Genomic DNA, 16,674 nt, shown 5'->3' with positions numbered 1-16,674 from the left:
AATTCTTTGAGATCTCATGATCCTGTTGTTTCTAATGCAGACAATGGCTCAGCCTATTAACTGCCCTAAGCTCAGGTAGAAGGCATCCTTGGAAGAGGACCCATATCTCCTCAATTGACAGCGTGATGGAGAGAAGCTGAATTCCAAGGCCTCTGGGCACTGGTATAAGGCTCATGTGTTTTCTTCAGCAATTAATGAACTAACTGCTGTCAGACTCAGCTTGACCACTGGAAAGCTCAACAGCAACTTCTAAAATAGCCACAAGGTGTCGCTGCGACCCAAAATTTCACACAAGGGCCCGCCCCTGGGGGCTAGACTTGCGTTCATTTTTTTTTTTTTTTTTTGGACCTCAGTTCATTTTTATTTATTTTATTTTTGTATTGAATTTATTGAGGTGACATTGGTTAATAAAATTGTACATTTCAAGTGTATAATTCTATAATACATCATGTGTATATTGTATTATGTATTGTACATACCACCCCAAATCAAATCTCCTTCTGTCACCATTTATTCCCCCTTTACCCTCTTCTACTTCCCCCACCCCACTACCCTCTGGTAATCACCACACTGTTGTGTGTGTGTCTATGAAGGTCTTTCTTTTTTTTTGCTTTCACCTTTTTCATCCTGCCCTGCAACCACCCTGACAGCTGTCAGTCTGTTCTCTGTATCTATGAGTCTGTTTCTATTTTGTTTGCTAGTTTATTTTGTTAACTAGATTCTATATACAGTGGGGCCTTGACTTATGAGTTTAATTTATTCCAAGACCGAGCTCGTTAAGGAGCTCGTTAACTCAAATTACTCTATCAACTCAATGCAAAAAATTGGCCGAGAGAAAGCTGGTATCTCAAAAAACTCGTTAGTCGGGACACTTGTAAGTCAAGGCCCCACAGTATAAGTGAAACCATATGGCATTTGCCTTTTTCTGACTGGCTTATTTCACTCTCCAGGTCTATCCATGCCGTTACAAAGGAAAAGAGTTCCTTCTTTTTCACTGCTGAGTAGTATTCCATTGCATAAATGTGCCATAGCTTTTTTATCCTCAGTTTATTTTTAACAAGTTCTTTCCCAGTGCTTCTCAAACCTTACTGTGCAAACAAATCAGCCGAGGGTCTTGTTAAAATGCAGGTTCTAATTGGGTAGGTCTGGGATGGAGCCTAAATTCCGCATTTCTAACAAACTCTCAGGTGCTACCTATGCTGCAGCAATGTTCTAGCTTTCAGCAATTTCCCCATCATTTCCAAGTGTATTTTCCAAATGTTTCTGATTTGGGGCAGGAGTAAGAATTAAGGAAACCCAAAAGCAGCCTCGTTGTATGCCGTTTGGAGTAAATGAAGAGGAAAAAGAAAGGAAGAAGAGCTTTAACACTCCACTCCCAGGCGTCTCTGGCAGTTCCGCCCTCTGAAGAATGACTGTGTTGTAGTGGGTGTCCCCGGTCAAGGTGAACTGCGAAGTAGGTCAGACGGTTCTTCCCTGTACATTCTTTCTCTGATATGAGGAGTCATTAAGGAATTTATTGCAGAATTTACAAAACACCAAGTGGCCAAATGCTTCAGCAAACACTCCATAGCTTCCTCCAAAAACCAAGTCAGGGTTTCTGAGAGAGTCCACATACACGGGTCGCAGAGAGCCACTCTGAGAATTGAAGAAGTGGGCTAACAGGAAGAGACGCTTTGCTGGTGGTGTTAGTCTTGCATGCACAACAGCATCTATTTTAATATTGTGAACTTCTGCTTTTCACAGCTAGAAGGGCCGGTGGGGAGCAACCAACGAAGTGAAACTGCTTCCAACCCCTTTGCTGGGCGTTTGACTTGCTTTAAGGTGGGATGCCGTATGCCGAGTGAGAGGTTTCCTTGCATGTGACTCCGCTGTGCTTCTTTTCTCTTGGTCCTCTATTTTCTGTTTGGTTTGGTGTTTTCCTTTTTAATGATCTTCATATATCTTGGGCCTGAAGCTGAGTTTAGGACAGAGAGATTTTAAAGTTAAAAACAAAATTATATCTACTTAGTTTTTATCTATTATATCAGTTCATTTTAAGGGTTATCCAGCTTCCTGCTTGTAAAGGCTAAGGAAGATGTTGACCCTAAGTTGTCTAAGATCTGACAGTGGCGTCCACTTCCCACCCCCATCCTCTCCTAGGCTTCCTTAGGGGCAAACCTCTCCATCCAATTTGCATAAAATGCAGAGCTGGGTATCCTAGGTTCAACTTGGACTGTTTGGATTATGTTCACTCCCCTCCATTTATCGGCATAAGTTGCTATGCATAGGCAGGAGGGGAGGAAAGTATTTACAGGGTTGCAAAGGAGAGGTGGGAAGGAATAAGGACAATGGAAGGGAGGGGAGCTGTTTCCTATCCTTGCCCCCTGCAGCCCCCATGCAGAAGCAATGATTTTGTGACTCAGTGACACTCTGGTTCCCAGCATTGCAGCTTTGGAATGCTGGGATGTGGACACCCAGTTTCTAGGTGAGGGATTGATTTTTTGTTTGTTTATTTGTTTTAAATCTTACTTAATATATAGTTCAACTATTTATTTTGATTATATATAAACCATATACTTGGCTTGGGGGAGCTGATTTTCTGAATTTTTTAAAGAATACAATGTTTTTAAATGTATTACATACATTGTAAAGGCTAAGACATATGACACGACTATGGTTTTTGCATAATTATGAATCCTGGAATGACAATGTGCAAAATCTGGAAAGGGAAACAGCAAAACACCAAAATTTATTTTTGCCCAATTGGCTAAATACTCACATTTCATCCTCATAAATGTATTATTAAGCATCAAAAGATCTAGTGATTTTCTTCACTTTTACTTTTTGATGCACTACTGAGGTTATTTCCATATCTTGGCTACTACAAATAATGCTGCAATGACATGTGGGTGTGAATATCCGTTTAAATTAGTGTTTTTGTTTTCTTTGGGTAAATACCCAGAAGCGAAATTGCTGGGTCATATGGTAGTTCTAGTTTTAATTTTGTTGAGGAATCTCCCTACTGTTTTCCTTAGTGGCTACACCAACTTCCGTTCCACCAACAGTGCACTTGTTGTCTCTCGTTTTCTGGTACTGGCCATTTTAACAGCTGTGAACTGGTGTATCATTTTGGTTTTGATTTGCATTTCCCTGATGATTAGCATGCTGAATCAGTGAGACTTTCAATCCTAGCACTGCTGCTTTGGGATGCTGAGATGTTTACACCCAGTTTTGAGAAGGGAGGTATTGAACCTACCACTTCATGGAACTTAGCATGGCTCCTCATCTCAAGGATAAATGGATTTGGGATTATTGGGAGAAAGCACCTTTAGCATGGACATTAGCATTGTCTAGAAGGCACCTTCATTCCACAATGTCAATAGTGCATGGCTCCTTCAAGGCCCCAGGTCTAGCCACCTGAGATAACTAAAGTGAAACAGACTATGGTGGCACCACATGGTGAGTGTAGCTGACTGCAGCATGTGAGCACAAGCGAGGCTCCTTTGGATCTTACAGAAATACTCATGGGGACCTTTTTAGGAGGGCCAGAAGTTCTACTTAAGCAAAGATAAGAATTTTGGGTCATTGATGTTGATGTGCCTTCTTTGTAGCCACAGGCTGATGACGACTGGCAGCATTTGGGTTACACACTGAAGAGGATGGATCTTAACAAGGTACCTACATCCAAGAGTAGGATTTCGCAGGAACAAGTATTTCCAGGATGACTGTAAATATGAAAGAAGCCAATAGTTAGTTACGAAGCTCTTGGGAGGCAGCATAGCAAAGCACGTATGCAAGCAGGCTCTATAACCAGACTACCTTGGGTTTCTGTCATTACTAGCCATGAAACCTTAACTTCTTGGTACCTTGGGTATCTTCTCTGTTACCTGAGAAGAAGAAGAATACTTAAGTCACAGTCTATGAGAATTAACAAGTATAACTCATGACAGCCTTAGAACAAACAGTGACTAACTAGCACATAGAGACTTCAAGAAGGGTTAGCAATTTGTATTGTAACACACAAGGCTAGGATACTAAAAACAACATCGTGGAGACTAATGCAATTTTTTCCCAGAAATAAAAGCACCAGGAGGAGGTTGAGAGGCAATGGGTCTCTGAATGGCTTCAGGGCTAGTGAGTCTAGGAATAAAAAGAAGTCATTCATATATATATTTAAATATATTTTATTGATTTTTTACAGAGAGAAAGGGAGAGGGATAGAGAGCTAGAAACATCAATGAGAGAGAAACATTGATCAGCTGCCTCCCACACACTTCCCACAGGGGATGTGTCCGCAACCAAGGTACATGTCCCTGACCAGAATCGAACCCGGGACCCTTGAGTCCACAAGCTGACTTGAGTCCTCAGTTCTATCCACTGAGCCAAACCAGTCAGGGCAAGAAGTCGTTCTTAATGGATTAGTAGAGCTAACCTGGTACAGCTTCTTCCAGCATTTTTCTCTGGTCTATTTGTTCCCAGGGCCAAAGTTGCAGCGACCAGGAAGTCAAACACTTCAGGTTGTTAGGTTTAGAAAGTTCCTAGGCACAACTAAGAATCTAACTTCCTCCATGCGGAGAACAGAACTTAATGTGGTGCTTTAACCCATCGCGTGACATAAAATGAGAAATGCCTTTTCATCTTTCAATTTTATATAAAAACTGTATGAGAAACTTCCAATAACCTTATAATATCGTGGTGCTAGAATTTGCCTGTTCCAATCTGTCAGACCCATCAATCTTTTTTTTTAAGTTTTCAGTTTTTTGTTTGTTTTTAATATATTTTTATTGATTTCAGAGAGGAAGGAAGAGGGAGAGAGAGAGAGAAACATCAATGATGAGAGAGAATCATTGATCGGCTGCCTCCTGTATGCTCCCTGCTGGGGATCGAGCCTGCAACCTGGGCATGTGTCCTGACTAGGAATTGAACCATGACCTCCTGGTTCATAGGTTGATGCTCAACCCTGAGCAGCAATGGCCAAGGTTGAGTACAATTTTTCAAATGACGACTGGCCTAAGGAATTTATAAGGAAATAAAGTAGATGTAGAACCCAATTTTACCCTGCTTTGCAAATTAGTTATATTAGATTGAATGAGATAAAACAAGTTTTTGTAGGTCAAGAACAACCAAATATTGACAATTTTACATGATTCAAGCTATACTCAGGAATCCTTCAATTCTGGGTTCTGGCTTTAGCTTATTGTTGATCTTCCTGTCCAGCTTCTCAGAACTTACCTTCAAATTCCACTATGTGTCCTGAAGCCAGTTGAGTCCTTGCTAAGTTCCTCCAGTTAACCCAACATCCATTTCATACACATTCATTGAATGCCCTCTCTGAACCAGAGTTTGAGCAAACTCCTGCTGATAGAAGGGCAGAGGGAAGTCTGTCCTAGCCTTTGAGTTTAGTGAGAAATGAAACTTTAAAAGCATCTATTATCAGTTTGGTGACAGAAATAACATCCAAAGTGTTATAATCTAGTGTTAATCAAGGAGCATCAAGCTTGGGAAAAGAAGTAAGAAAGGTTTTAAAAAACAGTTGACATTTGGTCTATACCTTGAAGGATATGTAAGATTTGCTGAATGAACCAAGATGGAAAGGTATTACAGGTGATCACAATACCAAACGCTAGAGCCTGGGGGCCTGAATGAAGACTCTGGGAAAGGACCACTGACTTGATAGGGAGGGCTCAATGACAGGATGCAAGGAGTTGAGAGGAGATTGGTGTTAGATCTTAAAGGAGCATGGCATTTTCTTCCTTTATCATGTGGGTGAGCCACAGAAATTTTTCTAATCAGGGAAATAATGTTTTAAAATATAATTTTGCAAAATTTAGGAAAGTTTGTTTTCTTTTTTTATCTTTAATTTCTTTATTGGTTAGGGTATTACAAATGTGTCCTCATCCCCCCATTAACCCCCAACCTCCCTCCCGCCCCCCCCCCCCCCCCACTCATGCTCTCATCCCCCTGTTGTTCGTGTCCATTGGTTTGGCTTATATGCACGCATACAAGTCCTTTGGTTGATCTCTTCCCCTTACCCCCACCCTCCCCTACTTTCCCTCTGGGGATTGATAGTCTAATCGCTGTTTCTCTTCCCCTTACCCCCACCCTCCCCTACTTTCCCTCTGGGGATTGATAGTCTAATCGCTGTTTCTCTTCCCCTTACCCCCACCCTCCCCTACTTTCCCTCTGGGGATTGATAGTCTAATCGCTGTTTCTCTGTCTTTGGATCTGTCCCTGTTCGTCAGTCTATGTTGTTCTCTATATTCCACAAATGAGTGACATCATGTGGTATTTATCTTTCTCTGACTGGCTTATTTCACTTAGCATAATGCTCTCCAGTTCCATCCATGCTGTTGCAAATGGCAAGAGTTCCTTCTTTTTTACTGCAGCATAGTATTCCATTGTGTAGATGTACCACAGTTTTTTAATCCACTCATCTGCTGATGGGCATTTACGCTGTTTCCAAATCTTAGCTATGGTGAATTGTGCTGCTATGAACATAGGGGTGCATATATCCTTTCTGATTGGTGTTTCTGGCTTCTTGGGATATATTCCTAGAAGTGGGATCACTGGGTCAAATGGGAGTTCTATTTTTAGTTTTTTGAGGAAACTCCATAATGTTCTCCACAGTGGCTGCACCAGTCTGCATTCCCACCAGCAGTGGAGAAGGGTTCAGAAAGTTTGTTTTCCTTCAATGATCTGTGAGACTAGAAGAGAAGAATCAAACAAAATTAGTAGGATAGGTAAGCTTTAAAATGATCTTTATTGTTTTTTTTCTATTGATAAAAGAAATAGAGAGTCAGGCTTCAAGTTGTTTGATTAGACACAGAACAGAAGTGGTGAGAGAAGCAGGATTTTCACAGTATTCATTATTCAAGATATTTATTAGGTACCTACTCTGCCAGAAGTTTCCAGGCACTAGGAATATAGCAGTGAATAGAACAGATAGAATTCTATCTGTTCTATTCACTGCTTACATTCTAGAAAGGGGTAAGAAAAGAGAAACTATAAACAAAATAATAAATTGAAATGGGAGGTGGCGATAACTAGAAAGAAAAATAACTTTAAGATAAGGGGGATAGAGAGTGACTGGGAAGTGGTATTTTGTATGGGGCAGTCAAAAAAAGTCCCTCTGATATGGTGGCCTTCATGTGGAGACCAAAAAGGAGTGAGGGAGCAGGACACTTGGTGTCTGGGGAAGAGTATCCTGGAGAGAGAGAACAGAAAGTACAAGTTCAAAGACCTGGTGTACAAGCATGCTTAGAAAATGTGAGGAGTGGCTAGGCTGGAGTTGGGGAAGTGGATTGAAGGGGATCTTGTAAGGGCTCTGGATTTTCCTCTGATTGAAGTAAGAAATCAATGGAGGATTTAGGGTAGAGTCCTGTGCCTGTCGGGTGGAAATGATTAAAAGAGTGCAAGTCTGGCAGGAAAGATCCCCTGAGACACTACCGGGTAATTCATGCAAGAAAGAAGGAAGTGGGGGAGGTGGTGAGAAATGGTTAGATTTTAATATTAAATTAGTAAACTCGCCGAAACCGGTTTGGCTCAGTGGATAGAGCGTCGGCCTGCGGACTGAAAGGTCCCAGGTTCGATTCCGGTCAAGGGCATGTACCTGGGTTGCGGGCACATCCCCAGTAGGAGATGTGCAGGAGGCAGCTGATCGATGTTTCTCTCTCATCGATGTTTCTAACTCTCTATCTCTCTCCCTTCCTCTCTGTAAAAAATCAATAAAATATATTAAAAAAAAATTAGTAAACTCTTCACTTTTATGTCCTCCCACACCAGGCTCTGTATCACCAAGGGAAGGTAATTAGTGGTGGAGTGAGTTTTCCTGCTTCAACTTACATCAAATGTCCAATACACCTTAACCCTCCATCCAGCCTCAGACTAGTCACTCCCAGAGACAAGCAGGAAGAACACGGCATAGTGAGACTTCTCTGTACCGTTCGTGCGGAACATTGTTCTGAGAAGCTGTGTGTGTGTGTGTGTGTGTGTGTGTGTGTGTGTGTGTGTGAAAGAGAGAGAGAGAGAGAGAGAGAGAGAGAGAGAGAGAGAGAGAATGTGCGTGTGCTTGCATGCACCCATGCAGGTGTGGTAAGGGAACAAAACTGGCATAACTAAGACAACAGGACACCTTACTCCCACCTGGATTTTCCTTTCTCTAGAACAGGGGTCCTCAAACTACGGCCCGGGGGCCACATGCGGCCCGCTGAAAACATTTATCTGGCCCGCTGGGTGTTTTTGCCGCTGCTGTGTGCATAGGAATTTGTTCATAGTTTTTTTAAAACTATAGTCTGGCCCTCCAATGGTCTGAGGGACAGTGAACTGGCCCTCTGTTTAAAAAGTTTGAGGACCCCTGCTAGAACCTACTCAACTATGGGGGTTTTATAAGTTTGTTGGTTGTTGTTCAAGAAATTCTAGAAAACATATGGATATTTCCCTAAGTAACTGAAAATAGTTTATTAAACTGTTTCATAGAAAATAGGAAACGACACAGAAATGGTTGGCCATCTTGTGAAAATGACTGTAAAGAGAAAATGTTGACGTTGATATTCTTTGTCCACTGTGTGCTCAGTGGAAAGGGGGCATGAAAGGCTCCAGGGATGGGATTAAAGCAATGGTTGCCAGGAACTGGCCTAGGGTTCTGGCCTTTCCACTGAGACATTGCCTCTATTGTTATTTCTTCCATCCCATCCCAGGTAATCCTTGGTCATCTCCTTTCATGTAATATTTAAAATAGCATCCAATGGTTAATATAAGAACAACTAGAGGCCCAGTGCACAAAATTTGTGCACAGGTAAGATCTCTAGGCCTGGCCGGTGATCAGAACCGATCGGGGCCTTCCAGCTGCCAGCCAGGGCCTTCCTTCATTCTGCGCCACCCCCCAGTGGTCAGCAGACGTCATAGCAAGCAATCGAACTCCCAGTCTCCCCATCGAACTCCTGAGGGGACCCTTTGCATATTAGCCTTTTATATATATATAGATTATGAAATAAAAAGAGAGCTTCTATGATACAAATTGATGACTGGTAATTTTCCAGATTTCAGGAATCCAGCAAAATACATTGCTTACCAGTACCATAATTTTAATCCACTATCCACATTGAAGATGACCTGAGTAACTTGTTTGTTAGTCTGTTACAAAGTTCAAGAGACTTTGCCTACATGTATTTTAAAAAAGCTATAAATTCACAAGAATTAAAATAAAACTCAGAAAGTACATAGAACTCTAATTCATGGCTTAGTATAGGTTAGTGATGGCGAACCTATGACACGCGTATCAGAGGTGACACGCAAACTCATATTTTTGGTTGACTTTTCTTTGTTAAACGGCATTTAAATATATAAAATAAATATCAAAAATATAAGTCTTTGTTTTACTATGGTTGCAAATATCAAAAAATTTCTATATGTGACACGGCACCAGAGTTAAGTCAGGGTTTTTCAAAATGCTGACATGCCGAGCTCAAAAGGTTCGCCATCACTGGTCTAGGTGGTCTGTGAGAGAGTTCTTCTGGGAATCAAATGCCCATATGCTACTAATCATTCTCCACAGCAGCCACGTGGCCATCTTTGGTCACCTTGCACATCTGCAGAACCTCAGCAAGACCTTCATTGTACAAAATCCATCAAATGTGCCCCTACTTTTAGACATACAACGCAAATGCAGAACTTTCAACTGTAAAGGAGCAACAAATATGCTCTAAATAGCCAAAGAGCAGATGTCATTAACATGCACTACAGGAAAGTTAAAGCTGGAGAAAACTCACCACAGTGCCTGGGACCATCCACTCTAGGTAGAAGGGCCGACCAGGTTTAATCAGCAACCACTGAAAAGAAACTCAAACCCCCAAACATCTTCAAGACAATTCTCGGGTCAATAGCCCCAACGTCAGTCATTAACCATTAATCTTCAGATTAACATAGGCAAAATAATAAATAATAAAAATCTGAATAAGGCTGCTTTTCTCCCATGTACATGAGTTCAAATGACCTCTTCTTTAGGAAAGACCCATGCAAACCTCATTTCCTTTTCATGAATGCTACAACAAACCAAGCCAACAGTGCTTACCTCCAGGCTGCAGGTGTGGATGAATCAATGACCCGCCAGAATTGACTCTAGGGGTGACTGAATCAAGCTTTTCTGTGAAGCTTAAGTTCCTCTACTGCATGTTCCTGGCATTACATGTTGCATAAATTTGTTAAACTTAGAACACTTTTTAAAAAATGTGCAGTAAAATACAGATACATAAAATTTACTATTTTAACCATTTTTAAATGTAGTGCCATCAAGTACATTCACATTGTTGTGTAACCATCGCCACCATCCATTTCCAGATCTTTTTTATCATCCCTAACTGAAACTCCATACCCATTAAACAATAACTCCCCATTTCCCCCACTCTCGGCCCCTGGTAAGCAATATTCTACTTTCTGTCTCTATAAATTTGACATCTCTAGTTACCTCATATAAACAGAATCATACAATATTTTTCCTTTTGTCACTGGCTTATTTCATTTAGGATAATATTTTTAAGATTCCTCTATGTCAGCGGTTCTCAACTTGTGGGTCGCGACCCCCTTGGGGGTCAAACAACCCTTTCACAGGGATCACCTAAGACCATCGGAAAACACATATCTAATTACATATTGTTTTTGTGATTAATCACTATGCTTTAATTATGTTCAACTTGTAACAATGAAATTGGGGGTCACCACATCATGAGGAACTGTATTAAAGGGTCGTGGCATTAGGAAGGTTGAGAACCACTGCTCTATGTTGAAGCATGAAGAAAATCAGATTTTTCATCCTTTTTAAGGCTAAAAAAAATACGCCATTGTCTGTATACAGTTCCTGTTGTTTATACATTCGCCATTAATGGACATTGGATGGTTTTTACCTTTTGGCTGTTGTGAATAATGCTGCTATGAACACGGCGTATAAATATCTGCTCAAGTCTCCGCTTTCAGTTCCTTTGGGTATATACTTAGAATGGAATTGCTGGGTCACATAGCAATTCTATGTTCAATTGTTTGCAGACCTGTCATATGTTTCCCACAGCATCTTGGAGTACATTGATGGTGCCTTCCTTTAAGGTTCAGATCAGTTATCCCACCCATCAAAATGAGTGGGATGACCAGCTGGTGCTGAGAAAGAATAGGAATGGTGGTCAATAATTTTAGAAGTGTGACTGGAAGGGGTGAGATAGAGTCCTTATCTTAAAATAAAGTGGTAAAATAAGCATGGACTTTTTTATATTGATTGTGGAGTACTGGTCAATTTTTTCAAATCAACATTTCTTGAGGTTTTATTTATACTTGACTTAAGATTTCGGTGACACTGCTGGAAATGCTAGTGAAGATGAAAATTCCCAAATGGATTTGTCCATGGGAGTGATTCATTTTTAAATGAATGATAAAATTCGGTTCATATAAATGTGAAATTGGGGAAGTGGTGCATTGTTAAAGCAAGAATTTTTTTTTAAAATATATTTTATTAATTTTTTACAGAGAGGAAGGGAGAGGGATAGAGAGTTAGAAACATCAATGAGAGAGAAACATCGATCAGCTGCCTCCTGCACACTCCCTACTGGGGATGTGCCCGCAACCCAGGTACATGCCCTTGACCGGAATCGAACCTGGGACCTTTCAGTCCGCAAGCCGACGCTCTATCCACTGAGCCAAACCGGTTTCGGCAAGAATTTTTTACAATAATATTTTTAAGTAAAAATGTAATACGTGTATTTCTACACATATTTTATGGGGAAAGCATGCCATAAATAACTATATAAAAATAAGAACAAAAAAAAAACCAGTCTATTGCCCACCTAAACATATACAAACATCTCCACGTACACATGAAAACAGACGCCAGATGTACACCCATCGGGAAGGTTGGAGAGGGGAATCCTAGCTTGTTGGATGAACTAAGCTCTAAAATCTCTCTCATCTCAGAAATTCTCAAACGATTATGATCACTCACATTCAGTATTGCCCTCTGGAGGAAAAATAACCACTTGGGGTTTTTGGTGTCCAAAAACATAATCTTCCTTTTCCCAGAGCCCAGCATGTTTAGACACTTTACTCTGTCAGTGAATGGAAATGTTTTCTTTGCCTCTTTTAACATTTATTTACCAAAACCAAGTCGAGCCAAGTTGGAAAGTAGTGTTCTGTGTTATCATCCTCACACCAGAGCTTGCATTCACTTCCTAAGTATGGGGAGTCTTACAAACAAGATATTGGCTAATCCTCACCACAGACTACACAGAAGTTATATTTGATTCCACCTGACAGTTCAGAGAGAACAAGAAACTTGTCTCAGGTCATCATCCAGCAAGAGATGGAGCTAGGATTCAGAACCGAGTCTGTCTTTCTCCAAAGCCCACAATGATTTCACTACTCCAGGTGCCTGAGAGCGTGTTTACTATTCCCTCTGCCTTTAGTTGCAATTTCTAAAATTTTTAAATCCTTGTTTGCAATTAGCAATAAGCATAGCGAGCTCAAAATCATATGTGTTGATAATTTTGAGATAGAATGTTTTTATTCCCTTCAAAAATCTTTCCTTTCCCCCCTTTTTCTGTTCTTGTTTTTACTTTCTCTCTTCTTACTCTGAGCTTTAGAGATATCTGCCATAATAATTCCTCTCTCTCTCTCTCTCTCTCTCTCACACACACACACACACACACACACACACACACACACAGACATTCCCCGCCCCCATATCCTTCTGTAATTTCAGAAATCTGCCGGCCACATGTCTTCCTTCATATATAAATTGCAATGAACACAGAGCCTTGGTTACTTCCAGTGGGTGAAGACTTGTATTAAAGGTCCTACGGGAAGTAAGGAAGCAGCACAGCTGCACACTGCCAGTCCTCACAGAACCCTGGAACAATGTGCACCGCAATGGCCCTCTGGTATCCCCCAAATGGACAAAGGCTAGTCTCTATTCTGGTTATGACTCAACTTCTCTTTGATTCTTCCTCTTTCTCAGTCTGCTTCTGTTTCTACTCTCAGGTTCTCTTTATTGTTGCCTTTGCTTCTCCAGACTTTTCTCAATGTCCAGGCTAGTGGGCAGGGCAGAGGCTAACCCTGGGGTAGTTTTCCCAAGATAAGAAATCTGATTGGATCCTGGTTCTTGCCATCCAAAATGAAGCCTCTCTATTGGGCACTGGACCCACGGACCGCCTGACAGTGCTGGCCTATTTTATGTCCTACCTTGGATAAGGCCAAGTCCCTGATCCAGTCAGGTCGGAGAGTCAGAAGGAAGGGACTGAGGCTGCTTTCTCCCAAAACCGCTGCAGGCTAGTTCACGGTTTAATTGGAGCACGTGTTAATTGAGTAACGCTCCTCTAGGTTAATTATAAATATCAGTATGAGAAAACAGTGGCACAGGTCATTTTTTTCTGAATTATATTTCTGAAAAAATAAATAAAAGGTAACAAAACTCTCACATGGTTAGAAAATTCAAATAGTTTATCGTTCATTTACTGCACTTGATGAGTATAAGAAGGAGAAAAAATTTTAGTTTGGGCAAATAAATGAAATCATCCTAAATATGTAGTGAGAACCTAGTGAAAGACTGCAGAGATTTGGTGAATACATCATTGTCAAGGACTAGAGCAGGGCTGTCCAATAGGAAACAGAAATAATGCAAACCACATAGTAACTTTCAATAATCTAGTATATTAAAATATACAAAACAAAAACAACAGGCGAAATTAATTTTAATAACGTGCTGTTTTCTTTAATTTGCATAAAATCTTTATTTTACTTATGTGATCTGTAGAAACTACATTAAATATTTACATGCATTCAATATACAAAACTATTAAGGTATTTTAAATTCTTTCATACGATGTCTTAGAAATCCTGTATGTGTTACAACACAGTTGAGACTAGCCACAGTTCAAGCACTCAGTAGCCACATAGGGCTAATGGCTCTCATAATGGACAGATAGGGCTAGAGCCTTAAGTGAATAAATGACCATCCTATAATTAGCCAACAACCTGGAACTCTACTTCACTCACAAAACTTCCCACAGTGATGCCAAATATTAATATTTCTAATTTCTTACTTCTCCTGATTCCAGCTCCTGCTCCCTTTGCCAACTGACCCTGCTCCCTTTGTGAATGATCCTATTGTAGAGACATCTATCAGGAGCCGTGTCCTCAGAAATTATCCCAAAGGCTTTAGGGACAAGAAGGAAAAACAATGTATATATTAGAAGTGGATTTTTTTGGGGGGGGGGGGGAGAGGGAAGATAAGCAATTAATAAAAAAAATTAAAGAGGAAGAGAGAAAATGGAAAGTTTTGAAAAGCAGAAAGGATAGCAGATCAAAAAGAGAAGGCAAAAAATAGGAGAAGAATGGGTAACAAGAATATGGAGAAAATTAGGATAGAGGGCAAGGAAGAGGAAAGGAATGAAGACAAAAAGAAGGAAGAAAATAAAATTTATAAACTAAAAAGGGAGTCTCAAAGGAAAAAGAGTAGAGGAGGAAAGGGGAAAGTCTGGATTTCTCATCCAGGTGCCAATATCACTATTATAATTTTATTAATGAAACTTTATTAATGAGTTGTTTGGTATTTATCTTAGACCAAGTTATAGAGAGACTCAAACCTGTAAGACACATTAGCAAGAGGAATCTCCCTGGATTTCCTTTTTTGACTCCAAACCACATGCCATTGTTTTGACTCAATATGAGGATAATTAAATTAACTAATTTAATTCTAGTGGTTCTTTATATAAAAAAGGAAAAGAGAATTTTATCTGTGATATTTGCTACCAGCTACTTCCCAATTTATTATTTCCCCATTTGCCATTTTGCTATGGCAAATCTTTGCTTGTTTTAACATAGAACTGTTTTCAGTTTTTATGTAGTAAAATTTTGCCTTTTCTGATTTTATTTAATCTGAGAAAGCCCAGACTAGACTAAACTAGACTAAACATGATTAGCAGCTTAGCTCCAGTTACACATTTGGTGGCATAAGATAACGAAGATAATAATAATCCTATCTAATAATAGACAAACATGGTAATTAACCATACCTCCGACACGCTTCCCATTGGCTAATCAGGGCGATATGCAAATTAACTGCCAACCAAGATGTCAGCCGGCAGCCACACAGCTGAAGCAAGCAGGAGGCTTGCTTGCTCCAGTGATGGAGGAAGCCAACGTTCCCCGCCTGCCGCTGCCAGCCTCTGAGCTGCACTCTAAGCAACTATGTTTCAATTATAGAAGCTAAACAAAGCCCAGATACCTGCTTTCAGCAGCCGAGGTCTCAGAGCTGGAGCTGAGCCTCAGAGTTAAAGCCAGCTCTCAGCTCCAGTGACAGCCATAGAAGGTAAATAAATCCCAGAATAAAAAAAAAGAAAGAAAAAAAGGAGAGGTTGGGAGCTTCAGTCACCCGCCAGCCTGAAAACGGCCCTCAGCCCCTCACCCAGACTGGCCAGGCACCCAAGCGGGACCCCCACCCTGATCCGGGACACCCTTCAGGGCAAACCAGCTGGCCCCCAACCGTGCACCAGGCCTCTATCCTATATAGCAAACTGAACCTAATGGCAGAAAGACTGGGAATGACTGGTCACTATGACACACACTGACCACCAGGGGGCAGACGCTCAATGCAGGAGCTGCCCTCTGGTGTTCAGGGCGCTCTCACATGGAGGAACGCTGCTCAGTCACAAACCAGGCTGATGGCTGCCAGTAGAGCAGTGGTGGTGGGAGCCTCTCCTGCCTCCTCAGCAGCGCTAAGGATGTTCGACTGCAGTTTAGGCCTGCTCCCTGCTCGCAAGTGGACATCCCCTGAGGGCTCCCGGGCTGCCAGAGGGATGTCTGATTGCCATCTTAGGCCCAATCCCCTGGGAAGTGGGCCTAAGCCAGCAGGTGGTCATCCCCTGAGGGGTCCCAGACTGCGAGAGGGCACAGGCCGGGCTGAGGGACCCCCCCTCCCCCCCGAGTGCACAAATTTTTGTGCATCGGGCCTCTAGTAACAACAATAATAATAATGACATCATCATCATCATCATCATCATCATCATCATCATCATAGCTAGCATTTGTTTTTGCTTTGTGTCAAGCACTGTTCTATGCACATTACACACTAACTCATTTAATTCTCCCAACAACAGTATGAGACTGGTTGTGGGGAGGGTGTGTGCTCTCACCTCAATCTTAGGAAGAGGGGCTTCAACAGAACCACTTGGAAAGCTTGCCATGTGAACTCTGCAGTTTGGGGGACATATTATGGCTAGTCTTTAATTTATACATGGAAATCTAAAGATCTTGGCTAGCTACTCCAAGGGTGCATTTTGCAAATAATAAAACTTAGGCTTAGGAAGTTTAAGTGACTTGTCCAAAGTCACTCACAAAGAAGTAAGGAAGCCAGAATTGAAACCCAGATTCAGAATCAGAGACTGTTTCTGCAATATTTCCTCTAGTTTACCTGTGAAAACATTATTTTCATTACAAAAAATTTGTTCATACTTTGACCTGAATTCTTCATCTCCCAACTTGGCAGAAGACTCCACCAATACAATTTCAATGTCCTCCCAGCCTTCTTAAAACCACTTCTGAGATCAGATATACATTATATATATATAATTAATCTAACTTCTCTTCTTAAAATCTTGAATTTGATAGGGAAACTTTAATTGATTTCATGCCTCCAATTAAAGATATTTTTCTGATTTGGAA

General features: G+C 41.0%; 1 long non-coding RNA gene across 1 annotated transcript; it reads right to left on the bottom strand.

Moving 5' to 3' along the window:
- Positions 1-589: 589 nt before the first annotated feature.
- LOC138996789 (uncharacterized) lies at positions 590-10,019 on the bottom strand. The gene is made up of 4 exons (XR_011468862.1): positions 9,747-10,019; positions 3,799-3,866; positions 3,662-3,704; positions 590-1,954 (listed from the first exon to the last, which is right to left on the bottom strand). It is a non-coding gene; the product is annotated as an uncharacterized lncRNA (long non-coding RNA).
- Positions 10,020-16,674: the final 6,655 nt, after the last annotated feature.

The sequence above is a fragment of the Myotis yumanensis genome, unplaced genomic scaffold, assembly GCF_028538775.1.
Source record: "Myotis yumanensis isolate MYYU_CA2020_CCGP unplaced genomic scaffold, mMyoYum1.0.hap1 SCAF_1, whole genome shotgun sequence".
NCBI classification, from domain to species: Eukaryota; Metazoa; Chordata; class Mammalia; order Chiroptera; family Vespertilionidae; genus Myotis; species Myotis yumanensis.
The sequence above is the reverse complement of the archived record's forward strand: the minus strand, read 5'-3'. Positions and strand labels throughout refer to the sequence as shown.